Below are 13,538 nucleotides of genomic sequence, written 5' to 3' on the forward strand. Positions count from 1 at the left end.
ACTAAGCATTTGTTAGACCTTGCAGCAACTTGGTTACTAGCAATATTCCCAATTCGCTCAAATAATCCTGAAGGTGTCTACTTTAGCAATGAAGACAGAAAACATTTCACTTAGACGTTGGAATGAACACTTGGGCATCTGAGAACATGCGAGTGAGAACGTTAGAATTCACAATCAGCAGTTATTGGGCACAGAAGTTAACTTAACTGGAGATGCAGAACCACAAGTGGGTATGTGGATGCATTTGTTCCCATAATCTTGGAGTCAGTGGTGGGATTTGAACCCACGCCTCCATAGAGACTGGAGCCTAAATCCAGCGCCTTAGACCACTCGGCCACACTACCTCTAATGGCTTGATTTGCATCAGCTTCTTGGGGCAAACAATTGATGTCCACTGCAGCATTAAAGAGTGAAGACATTTCCTTCACGCACTTGTAGCAATGGCTGCTTAAGCAACTGAAAACATTGAAGTCGAATAATGGACGGAAAATAAAGTGATACTGTGCAGATATTAAGCATTTCCAACTAGCAGAGGATGGTTTCGATCCATCGACATCTGGGTTATGGGCCCAGCACGCTTCCGCTGCGCCACTCTGCTCATTATTTAAAGTTGTGTGACCGGCAAATATGTTGTTCAGATGTTGTGGCAATCTTTGGGAACCAAGATTTCAGCATCTGACTGGTTGCAAAACTAAGCATTTGTTAGACCTTGCAGCAACTTGGTTACTAGCAATATTCCCAATTCGCTCAAATAATCCTGAAGTGTCTACTTTAGCAATGAAGACAGAAAACATTTCACTTAGACGCGTTGGAATGAACACTTGGGCATCTGAGAACATGCGAGTGAGCAACGTTAGAATTCACAATCAGCAGTTATTGGGCACAGAAGTTAACTTAACTGGAGATGCAGAACCACAACAGTGGGTATGTGGATGCATTTGTTCCCATAATCTTGGAGTCAAGTCCAGAAAGAATGGCAGTGGTGGGATTTGAACCCACGCCTCCATAGAGACTGGAGCCTAAATCCAGCGCCTTAGACCACTCGGCCACACTACCTCTAATGGCTTGATTTGCATCAGCTTCTTGGGGCAAACAATTGATGTCCACTGCAGCATTAAAGAGTGAAGACATTTCCTTCACGCACTTGTAGCAATGGCTGCTTAAGCAACTGAAAACATTGAAGTCGAATAATGGACGGAAAATAAAGTGATACTGTGCAGATATTAAGCATTTCCAACTAGCAGAGGATGGTTTCGATCCATCGACATCTGGGTTATGGGCCCAGCACGCTTCCGCTGCGCCACTCTGCTCATTATTTAAAGTTGTGTGACCGGCAAATATGTTGTTCAGATGTTGTGGCAATCTTTGGGAACCAAGATTTCAGCATCTGACTGGTTGCAAAACTAAGCATTTGTTAGACCTTGCAGCAACTTGGTTACTAGCAATATTCCCAATTCGCTCAAATAATCCTGAAGGTGTCTACTTTAGCAATGAAGACAGAAAACATTTCACTTAGACGCGTTGGAATGAACACTTGGGCATCTGAGAACATGCGAGTGAGCAACGTTAGAATTCACAATCAGCAGTTATTGGGCACAGAAGTTAACTTAACTGGAGATGCAGAACCACAACAGTGGGTATGTGGATGCATTTGTTCCCATAATCTTGGAGTCAAGTCCAGAAAGAATGGCAGTGGTGGGATTTGAACCCACGCCTCCATAGAGACTGGAGCCTAAATCCAGCGCCTTAGACCACTCGGCCACACTACCTCTAATGGCTTGATTTGCATCAGCTTCTTGGGGCAAACAATTGATGTCCACTGCAGCATTAAAGAGTGAAGACATTTCCTTCACGCACTTGTAGCAATGGCTGCTTAAGCAACTGAAAACATTGAAGTCGAATAATGGACGGAAAATAAAGTGATACTGTGCAGATATTAAGCATTTCCAACTAGCAGAGGATGGTTTCGATCCATCGACATCTGGGTTATGGGCCCAGCACGCTTCCGCTGCGCCACTCTGCTCATTATTTAAAGTTGTGTGACCGGCAAATATGTTGTTCAGATGTTGTGGCAATCTTTGGGAACCAAGATTTCAGCATCTGACTGGTTGCAAAACTAAGCATTTGTTAGACCTTGCAGCAACTTGGTTACTAGCAATATTCCCAATTCGCTCAAATAATCCTGAAGGTGTCTACTTTAGCAATGAAGACAGAAAACATTTCACTTAGACGCGTTGGAATGAACACTTGGGCATCTGAGATGCGAGTGAGCAACGTTAGAATTCACAATCAGCAGTTATTGGGCACAGAAGTTAACTTAACTGGAGATGCAGAACCACAACAGTGGGTATGTGGATGCATTTGTTCCCATAATCTTGGAGTCAAGTCCAGAAAGAATGGCAGTGGTGGGATTTGAACCCACGCCTCCATAGAGACTGGAGCCTAAATCCAGCGCCTTAGACCACTCGGCCACACTACCTCTAATGGCTTGATTTGCATCAGCTTCTTGGGGCAAACAATTGATGTCCACTGCAGCATTAAAGAGTGAAGACATTTCCTTCACGCACTTGTAGCAATGGCTGCTTAAGCAACTGAAAACATTGAAGTCGAATAATGGACGGAAAATAAAGTGATACTGTGCAGATATTAAGCATTTCCAACTAGCAGAGGATGGTTTCGATCCATCGACATCTGGGTTATGGGCCCAGCACGCTTCCGCTGCGCCACTCTGCTCATTATTTAAAGTTGTGTGACCGGCAAATATGTTGTTCAGATGTTGTGGCAATCTTTGGGAACCAAGATTTCAGCATCTGACTGGTTGCAAAACTAAGCATTTGTTAGACCTTGCAGCAACTTGGTTACTAGCAATATTCCCAATTCGCTCAAATAATCCTGAAGGTGTCTACTTTAGCAATGAAGACAGAAAACATTTCACTTAGACGCGTTGGAATGAACACTTGGGCATCTGAGAACATGCGAGTGAGCAACGTTAGAATTCACAATCAGCAGTTATTGGGCACAGAAGTTAACTTAACTGGAGATGCAGAACCACAACAGTGGGTATGTGGATGCATTTGTTCCCATAATCTTGGAGTCAAGTCCAGAAAGAATGGCAGTGGTGGGATTTGAACCCACGCCTCCATAGAGACTGGAGCCTAAATCCAGCGCCTTAGACCACTCGGCCACACTACCTCTAATGGCTTGATTTGCATCAGCTTCTTGGGGCAAACAATTGATGTCCACTGCAGCATTAAAAGTGAAGACATTTCCTTCACGCACTTGTAGCAATGGCTGCTTAAGCAACTGAAAACATTGAAGTCGAATAATGGACGGAAAATAAAGTGATACTGTGCAGATATTAAGCATTTCCAACTAGCAGAGGATGGTTTCGATCCATCGACATCTGGGTTATGGGCCCAGCACGCTTCCGCTGCGCCACTCTGCTCATTATTTAAAGTTGTGTGACCGGCAAATATGTTGTTCAGATGTTGTGGCAATCTTTGGGAACCAAGATTTCAGCATCTGACTGGTTGCAAAACTAAGCATTTGTTAGACCTTGCAGCAACTTGGTTACTAGCAATATTCCCAATTCGCTCAAATAATCCTGAAGGTGTCTACTTTAGCAATGAAGACAGAAAACATTTCACTTAGACGCGTTGGAATGAACACTTGGGCATCTGAGAACATGCGAGTGAGCAACGTTAGAATTCACAATCAGCAGTTATTGGGCACAGAAGTTAACTTAACTGGAGATGCAACACAACAGTGGGTATGTGGATGCATTTGTTCCCATAATCTTGGAGTCAAGTCCAGAAAGAATGGCAGTGGTGGGATTTGAACCCACGCCTCCATAGAGACTGGAGCCTAAATCCAGCGCCTTAGACCACTCGGCCACACTACCTCTAATGGCTTGATTTGCATCAGCTTCTTGGGGCAAACAATTGATGTCCACTGCAGCATTAAAGAGTGAAGACATTTCCTTCACGCACTTGTAGCAATGGCTGCTTAAGCAACTGAAAACATTGAAGTCGAATAATGGACGGAAAATAAAGTGATACTGTGCAGATATTAAGCATTTCCAACTAGCAGAGGATGGTTTCGATCCATCGACATCTGGGTTATGGGCCCAGCACGCTTCCGCTGCGCCACTCTGCTCATTATTTAAAGTTGTGTGACCGGCAAATATGTTGTTCAGATGTTGTGGCAATCTTTGGGAACCAAGATTTCAGCATCTGACTGGTTGCAAAACTAAGCATTTGTTAGACCTTGCAGCAACTTGGTTACTAGCAATATTCCCAATTCGCTCAAATAATCCTGAAGGTGTCTACTTTAGCAATGAAGACAGAAAACATTTCACTTAGACGCGTTGGAATGAACACTTGGGCATCTGAGAACATGCGAGTGAGCAACGTGAGCATTCACAATCAGCAGTTATTGGGCACAGAAGTTCACTTAACTGGAGATGCAGAACCACAACAGTGGGTATGTGGATGCATTTGTTCCCATAATCTTGGAGTCAAGTCCAGAAAGAATGGCAGTGGTGGGATTTGAACCCACGCCTCCATAGAGACTGGAGCCTAAATCCAGCGCCTTAGACCACTCGGCCACACTACCAACATTTAACAGTTGACCTGGCTTGGACAAGTGTTTCCAAACTGAGATGAATAATATATTAACCATGTGCTATGTTGTCTGTCTGTCCTCCATCTTCTTGTCAAAGAAGCCTCTCCTCTTCTTCTTCATGTTCAGACAGATGTCCTCCAGGACCTTGTTTTCGTCCTCCATCTGTTGGACTTTGGACTCACAGCTCATTTCTTTCTGGTCCAGGCCTTTGGTGGTTTTCTCCAGAGCTTCGTATTTACCCTCCCAGTCTTTCTCATTTTGGAGGAGTTCAGCTCTTTTGTTTATGAGCTGGTTTTGATTGTCGAAGATTCAGGCCAGAAAGGCGAAGAGGTTGAGAGCGAAGGGGGAAAGAGTGAAGGAAGAGAGAGCTGACAAAGAGACTGGACAGAATGGCTCTGTGGGTTTTGTTTACCCGCTGACATCATCGTTCACAGATAACAATATCCTGTTGATATAATACAAAAACCACTAACGTTTTGGTGTTGGGACCTCTGTCAAAAAAATTCCTCAAACTGCAACCTTTTGGCTTCATGTAAGGGGACAAGAGCAGCATGAAAAATAATTTGCATCTTCAGGTTCCCTCACTAGGAGTAGATCCTCTCCACACAGGGAGTGAAACACTAATTAACCAAACATCTTTTTGAAAAAAGCAGAAATGAACAGCCCATCCAGAAAATGCTTGACTCACCATCTGTCAATTATAATAAGGGTTGGAAGAGATGGCAATGTGGTTGGTCATTCCGCCGTTTTTATCCAGACCAAAATAACTCAACATTTTTTAAATAGATTGCCATGAAATTCTGTACCCTCATTCATGGTCACCAGAGGGGGAATCCAATATACAACTGGTTCCTTAAGGCTACATTGACTGAGATAGTTTGTCTTTTTAATTCTCAATTGCAATATCTTGTCAACTATTGGATGGCCGACAGCGAAAGATTTGGTGCAAACATCCATGGTTCCCAGCTAATTCATTGTAATAAATTTGATTCTCCGATTATTCCCTGAAGTCCCATCATCATTTCAAAATTCCACCTTGTCCACTACTTTGCTGCCACCTGCAAACTCATTGATATCCCCATCAGTCTCAGCTGCACTTTGTGTTTATCGCAATAAGCAAATATTTACATGCCAACATGCCAAACCAACACAGTGAACATGGTAAAAATGTTAACTGATGAGAATCAACTTGTCAGCATTATCATTGTGAGCATATAAGATAAGATAAGATAAGATAATCCTTTATTAGTCCCGCAGCGGGGAAATTTTATTAGCATGTTGATGTGATTATTTAGCTCAGTCACTCCTCAGAGATGCAAGAAAAACATGAGGATCTTTCCATTTAAAAAGAAAAAGGTCAGTACTTATCAACTAGTGTCCTATGTTTTCCACCTCTATCCTTTTTGAAACATCTAAACAAAAGGGTGTCCATTGACCTACTCAATCAACCACACGGTCAATGAATACTAAATACACCATGTGAGCAAGTGATTCACTCTCTTAACCATTTAGGAATATCACTGTTGAATGAAAGTTTCCGAAAGACTGACCTTCCAGTTAAAAACCTGCCTGTATAAACTCTCAGCTAACAGTCCCTCAATCGAACTCAGACAAAAGTTTTGGTCATTTTCTCCGGCAACTTCACGAGTGGTGCCATTAAATTCCATTTCACCCAAGATAGAGACTCAAATTGAGTGAGTGTATCTGCATGTGTTTATGTCCTTAAAGTTTATGCGCAATGTGTGTGTGTGTGTGTGTGTGTTTGTGTGTGTGTGTGTGTAAGCAAGAGACTGTCCTCGTTTTTTTTTCCAGAAACGGTGTCTGTCCGAGTCAATTCAGGATTTATTGCCTGGCACATTGGGTGTGTCTCAGATCGTTGCACGACATTGTGTATGTGTGTATGTGTGTGATAGCGAGTGACCATCTGTGTGTTACTGTCTCAATAGCCCATTTCCCTGAAGTCTTTTCTCATCTCTGGGATGGTCTTTGGTTCAAGGGTGCAGGCTCATACCCTAAAGTGGCTTTTTTTATTTTACCACTACCACCAGACCACTACACTAATAAAACTGAACTGCCTTAGCTTTCTCCAACATATTTTTTTATGGCGTCACTGCTTCATTAGATGGAATGAAGAAAGGGATGACGGGAAAGATAGACAGAGTGAAATGCATTTGAACTCAGAATGTGATGAGCATCTAAAGGATTGTGCGGCTTACTCTGATGAGCAATAAGGTCACCTTGCATATATATATGCAGGGTGACCTTATTTATATGATACTAATAAAGGACTATTGACCTGACTAAAATTTGCTAAATGTGGCTGGTCCTTGTCAGAAATATCTGAATACTGGAGGGGGAAGTTAGACCACCTACATAAGTGACAATAGCAATGACAAGAAGTCTACAAACACACAAAAACAACACTAACAAGAGATTAGACACTGTAGTTGTCCAAAAAACAGATTCAATTAATTTATGTTGAAACCGAACTGACCCTCCAGAGAAAATAACAATCAATTAATATAGTTATATCTAAAATACATGTTCAACAGCGTGTCTTGTGGCAAATTCCATTCCATCGCTTTTATTTATCTGTTTAGTTATTTTTTGTAACATGATTTTGATAGAATATCAATAAAGTGTAATCATTTACCCACCATGCCATTTATAATGATCCTTCTGGCAATGATCAATTTATTAAATCACTATGCCAAAAAATATATTTTCCATTTTTCCCTTTACTTTAAGCATTTGCAAAGCCAATCTTTGAATAATTCATTTTGAACAATGTTTACAGTAAAGTTTGCGAGCTGTCGTCTTCTTCTCCCTTAACTTTGTTGGTGAATTACTACATTAGGGTTATAGCTGCCAACTCTCACTCAGTGTGAAACCAGTGGATCGAACATGCATTGTGTCACCAGCATGGTTGTGAGCATGCATGATTCAAACAAAACAGGGATCCACTCATTAAATGATTGCTGCATATCTCCATAGTGTATACTTAACACTAGGAAGTTGCTGATTAAGTGGTTAATACCAGTGGGGTGCTTTCACTACTGTAGTTAGGTAAATTTGTCCCGCACCAAGAGATAAAAGAAATACATTGTTGCCTTTTTAGTTCTGCTCCAGTTCCTTTTTACACTGAGTTTTTACAAGTAAACCATCAGGTCATCATCAGGACCCACAGGGACGTCAAATATCAGGGACTGACAGCAGGTCATGCTGCACTATAATGCTTTTAATGAGTATATTTACTTTCTCAGATGTCACAAAGAGCTCATGAGGAAATAATTTGTATGCAAAAACATGTTAGAAACAATGACGAACAGGACGAAAAAGAGGTGTCTTGTACAGCAATATTACAGAGGGGCTGATTGTGGGATCAGTATGAACCCATTTTTTTGTGAATTTTAATAATAAAGTACACAGAGTAGGATACAAGCACAGCACACCGCAGTTTTACTGTCAGTCAGGGAAAATCCAAGCACCCATATGCTGACACACAATAATTTTTTGTCTTTTTTTTGGCATGCGCCATCACTATGTACACGTTTCAGGGTTTGTGTATTTGTGCAGCAGCAAAATCTGTTAGTATAGGTATTCGTATGGCCTATAACCTGATACACCAGCAGTAGCTGTGTTTTTTACCCACTCTGCCTGTTGGCAGCTAGTCCTTATTTAGAGTCATGATGGCCTCCCTCATAATAGTGGAAGCTTGCCCATGTTGTGTCCATCCTAGATTGGTAATACAGTGGTATATATATTTCCAACCTGGACTCAACCTCATATATAATTCCTCTGTGCAAGGTAAATAAATTGGGCAAGAAACATCTACTGGAAAGAGAATCCTCCATACTTTTATTGAGGGATGAAATTATGATTTTTTTGCAATTACATAAAAGCTGGAACACAATTTGGAATAACTAACAAGTTATGTAAGAATAAAAGGCTCGAAAATACATTTAAAACAATAAATTATACTCAAAAAAAGGAATAAATGAGTATTCATAGTAAGACAATAACCTACAAAGTGGTACTGTAAAAAAATCTGTTATAATGAACTTGAGCACAGCAAAGGTTCAGAGAGTCACGAGAAGTTAAAAACGCACGTTCTACTCACACCCTGTCATCTTGTATTAATACTAACAGTGCAGCCATTGCTAGCTGACAGCTACATTCATGTCAGACCACAACAAAGAAATGATGCAACGTGTGGATAAGGCTTGCCAGACCTGATTGCTTCCTGGAGACAAAACTAGTTTTCACTGGTGATGGATTGTAAAAGTAGAGGCTTACAGAAGACGAGGTTGGGAGGGTTCATTTCACTTTAGTTCATTTATTTTAGACTTCGACCAAGTATTTAGCTTAAATAAGTCCCCACGCTAAAACATAATTGAACAACAGTGATCATTGTACTTGTACTTTTGCCACACAGACAAGGACACAGAGTCTTTCACTGCTGCAGGACCATGGTACGTCAGATTGCCTCTCACACATACAAACAGGATCTATTTTATGATGGGGGAGATTACTACAGCCAGTTCACGAGATGGAGTGGAGGAATGGATTTTTATGTGTGTGTGTGTGTGTGTGTGTGTGTATGAGGAAAATATAGAACTGACTTTGTAACGTGATTGGAAGTATGGTTGAGAAAAGGTTAAGAAATTTGGAAAGGTCAATATATATGACTAATGATTTCTAGTGTCGAAAGACTGCTTTCACCCTGAGACTTAGCCAAACAATAATAATTGACTGTGTATTTCTATAGAACTCTGCAGAACTGATAACACATCATGAGTAGTTCTGTCTCAAGCTTGAAGACATCAATTTTGCTTCAAGTATGCTTCCTCTTTCTTAGTAGCCTATGCAAGGCTTTTCATTACTGGAGGGTGTAAACCCATCTACGTTATTATATGGTCAGATAAATTGACGTAGTATCATAAGGAGGATAGTCTACTTATTGAGGAGGGTGGATGGTTGGGCAAACAAACATGGACTTTCACCCAGGAAACCGCTGTTTGTGTCTCATAATAAAGTCAACATTTACTTATTTGTCTTTAATTTTGTAATGTAACTTATGAAGTTAACTAACGGCCCATGTATACTTATTTAATGTTACAAATCAGAACTTATTTTAACCCAAACCAATTTACATTGGAAGTTTATTTTGAAAATACACTGTTTGTTTGTAATGAGCAGAAACTGTATGTATCCTGTGAACACGGAAGTTTACTTCCCTAAGACACTGTGTGCAACGAGCGGAAGCCTTACTTTGCGTACCTGACACATCCAAAAACAATGCTAGAGGGTCATAGTTTGACGTATAGGGCCTCTGAACAAGCACGAATGTGTGGGAATTTATATCTCGACACGTCATATTTTACTGTTAAAAAAGGACATGGGTCTGTGCCAGCAGGGTTCTGTGCAAGTTACATTCATTGAATTAAAATATAACATATAAAATATATAAATGAAATAAAGCAGTAGCAGCAGGTAGGGGGTGAGCTCAACTAAAAGTCAAATTAACGAATAAAATTGACCTATTGAACTAACTAACTTGTGTTAAACAGGCCCTATTATGCTATTTTCCAGGTGCATATTTTTATCTCAAGTTACAGTTACAACATGTTTACATGCGTTAATGCTCATAATCCTCCTTGTTTTTCTCATCCTGGCTGTCTTGCAGCATCTCTCTGAAATGCTCCGTTGTAGCGCTTGCTCCTCACTCCAGAAAGCAAAGTCTGCTCTGATTGGTCAGCTAGCCCGCTCTGTTGTGATTGGTCAATGTTTCACATTTCAAATAACTCTTCCTCCGGGGCTTCAGCTCCAGCTCTCTCTTTTGTTGTTTGAGGGCGGGCCAAACTAGCCGGAAGGAGTTTTACGTGACACTATGAGGTCACAATGTTACGGAAGTGAAAGAGAGAATTCAATGGAGCCGTTTCAGGCAGCTCAGGAGCAGTGATTCTGAGGGGGAGGGTAACTCCTTTTAGGCGTGGACTTCAGGTTTTACACTCTACGGACCTTTTACATGTACAAAAATATATATAACACACTAAAGAAGAGGGAAAAAGTGGAAAAGCATAATAGGGCCACTTTAAGGCAAAACAGTACACACACTCCCCATCTTCCAAAATAGCTCTTGGTTTTGTTTTGTCAAAAGACAGTGCCATGAAGACGGTGAGGAGCATTCTCAAAGTCAGTCAGGTCAAAGAGGTGTGTCCAGTCTCCAAACTGACAGCCATGAACTACAGATGCCTCTGCCGCGACATTACCTCTGAGTCATTCTCTACTATGCAATTAATGATTGATAGGGCAAGATCATTCTGCAGTCAAAGTCCTAACTGTGAAGTAGGTCGTGAGCTACTTACCAACAGTCATCTGTTTATGAAGCTACTGTTCATAAGTTTACAAAGCTGCCTTTGTTTGACATTTGTTTTAGTCAGCTCTGTTCTGGTGTTTTTGTTTTGGAAGCCTACAGTTGCCTGCTGCACTGTGTTGTATTATTCAAAGTGTTGCAGCTCATATCAGTCTGAGTGTAACTGATATAAAGCAATTGCAACCAATAAAATCTGTTATCTCAGAATTCTGTGTTAATTCTGGTTTATTTGAAAATAGCTCAGGGTTTGTCACTTTTTAGCCTGTTTCAGATTAGATTCAGATTAACCTTGTACCACTCAAAAATATCAATTAAGACCCACCCATTATGATACCCAGTATTATAGTATTTACAATATATATTATTACACCACCAGCCACCCTCAGTTGGTTTACTCACTGTATATCGCCACATTTCCCAATCACCCCCATTAGTGTATATATATATATATATATATATATATACCTAACCATTTCCATTTGCTCCCTGTCAGGTCATCTATTGAGCCTTGAGTGAGTGAGCATTTGGCTCCAACACAAGTGCACAATTTCATGCTGACTAAGATCCATAAAATGGAATATTGAGCATGCTGGGTTTTATACATCTGATGGTAAGACTCGGAATGCATTTTTCCCATTACATAATAGAACACAAAGATTACGCTGCATGGACTTTCATGACTGGAGCTGCGTCTACCAGAGACCTTTCCCTGAGTGTTCTGATGGCTGACAGGTTAATACTCATCTGTAGTTTAACTTCAGCCTGTATCGGTGTAGTAGTGTGCTTTGGCAAAATCCATTATTGAGCTCAGACAGTACAACAAATCAGACGTCAACCATGTCGAGGAATCAGTCAGACAGCCAGTTATTGGAAGCAATGCTGTGAAACTTACAAGCATGCCTGAAAATAACATTTAAAGCTTTAAAGCGTGTTACAGTCCCTAACATTTCCTTATGGTTTTCTCTCAAAAACTTGCTAACTGTCTCAGTTTCCTTGCTTATATTTTTTTGCAGGGAGATTGTTAAAAGATGTAAAAAATAGTCTACTGTGGAGAGAGAGGAAGAGCTGGTCACAAGCTGCCAAAGGCCATGGGAGGATTACACAAGCGTCCAGCTGAGTTTGCATTCAATCCTATTCTTTGACTGTGCCCCCAAGTCATATTTTTTGTATTTCTGTGTAATTTCGCCATTAAAATGTAGAGTTGCATCTGATTTATGAATAGCAGAAGTCACACGCACATTCTGTTAATCTGCTTTTCTGCCTCCCAAATCTGACGCAAGTCATGAAACTTAAAAAGGAAGTACAGCGCGCTGTCAAATTCCCACTAGAACTGATTTGAATTGCATGCATAAGCAATGCCCTCCAAATAAATTACATTCTGCTCCCCTTATTAAATTTAATACATTTAAAACGGGAAACTGTACACATAATATACCCCATGCTGTAGGCTTTTGGCTGTTGATGACCTGAACTTGGACTGAACTTTCAATATTCTGAAAACCCCAGTGGCCATATTAAGTGTCTGTTTGTTTCTCTGGCAGTCGAAGATTTAGCTGAAAAACGCTTATTTAATTTTTTAGGAGGATTGTTAATCTCCTAATTTGTTTGGACATGGACCAAATATTAATATTTAGTGTGATTACAATAGGTACACCTGAGTTAACATTCATTAAAATAAATAACTTGTGAGCTTCTCAATGAGTTCCAGTGAAAGTTAAAAATGCTGCACTTACGAGAGCAAGAAATCCTTTAGCTCCCCGGTTTAACAGCGCCATACTTAAAAAATCGGTTGAACATTAAAGGAAATGCTGTTCAAAAACCATTCAGTAACATACAGCATGAGGGTTCAGCTCAATCAGAGATATTGTCACATGTTGGATCCCAGTTTCCATACACTACCATAACATAATACCTTGCTGCTGATGTAAATTACTTCCTTTATTATGTATTTTATTCTGCATGAGAGGAATTCAAAAGTCTACTCAGACTTCCATATGTCTTCCTTATGACACAAAAGTAATGCTGATCACTTTGGAAAGATTTGATGTATTAAACTATATGTGGGCCGCCTGTCTGTGAGGTATGTATGTATAAGAGGCCAGTATAATGTGCTGTAAGACTGTGGTGGGTAAACATGACCAAACATGGACAGAAAAGGATTCAATCACTGATTCATGTCTGAGGGAAAACACATCTCATCAACCCCCATGATATGAAGTGGTTTCAGACTGATCAAACTGTACAGCTTTTTTCATTTCTGATATGGTTGCACTGGAGGAAACTAAGGTCCCCGCTTATCTAAGAAGCAGATTCTGTTGTCATGACAACTTGCAGTCAAGTAACGTTCACAATGAACTCCATCAGTACCAACAGTTCATCAAGTTTGACTTGCTTGTCGAAGAAAAGTAACGGCTAATCTTTACAAACCAACTCCTTCATAATTCTTAACCCCTTTTCACCTGGCTTCAAAATGTGTTTTTCGTTATCTGATTGCTTGCTGATAGTTCTTGGCAACATGAAAATACAGGTTTGAGTGCAC

The 13,538-nt window shown here is 40.5% G+C and overlaps 7 non-coding genes across 7 annotated transcripts; all 7 read right to left on the reverse strand.

Moving 5' to 3' along the window:
* Positions 1–259: 259 nt before the first annotated feature.
* Positions 260–344, reverse strand: trnal-uag (transfer RNA leucine (anticodon UAG)). Its single transcript has one exon. It is a non-coding gene; the product is annotated as a tRNA-Leu (tRNA).
* A 630-nt stretch (positions 345–974) lies between these two features.
* On the reverse strand, positions 975–1,056 carry trnal-uag (transfer RNA leucine (anticodon UAG)). Its single transcript has one exon. It is a non-coding gene; the product is annotated as a tRNA-Leu (tRNA).
* Positions 1,057–1,687: 631 nt separating this feature from the next.
* On the reverse strand, positions 1,688–1,769 carry trnal-uag (transfer RNA leucine (anticodon UAG)). Its single transcript has one exon. It is a non-coding gene; the product is annotated as a tRNA-Leu (tRNA).
* Positions 1,770–2,397: 628 nt separating this feature from the next.
* Positions 2,398–2,479, reverse strand: trnal-uag (transfer RNA leucine (anticodon UAG)). Its single transcript has one exon. It is a non-coding gene; the product is annotated as a tRNA-Leu (tRNA).
* A 631-nt stretch (positions 2,480–3,110) lies between these two features.
* On the reverse strand, positions 3,111–3,192 carry trnal-uag (transfer RNA leucine (anticodon UAG)). The gene has a single exon. It is a non-coding gene; the product is annotated as a tRNA-Leu (tRNA).
* Positions 3,193–3,819: 627 nt separating this feature from the next.
* On the reverse strand, positions 3,820–3,901 carry trnal-uag (transfer RNA leucine (anticodon UAG)). The gene has a single exon. It is a non-coding gene; the product is annotated as a tRNA-Leu (tRNA).
* A 631-nt stretch (positions 3,902–4,532) lies between these two features.
* On the reverse strand, positions 4,533–4,614 carry trnal-uag (transfer RNA leucine (anticodon UAG)). The gene has a single exon. It is a non-coding gene; the product is annotated as a tRNA-Leu (tRNA).
* Positions 4,615–13,538: the final 8,924 nt, after the last annotated feature.

The sequence above is a fragment of the Anoplopoma fimbria genome, chromosome 4 (genome assembly GCF_027596085.1).
Source record: "Anoplopoma fimbria isolate UVic2021 breed Golden Eagle Sablefish chromosome 4, Afim_UVic_2022, whole genome shotgun sequence".
Lineage (NCBI taxonomy): Eukaryota > Metazoa > Chordata > Actinopteri > Perciformes > Anoplopomatidae > Anoplopoma > Anoplopoma fimbria.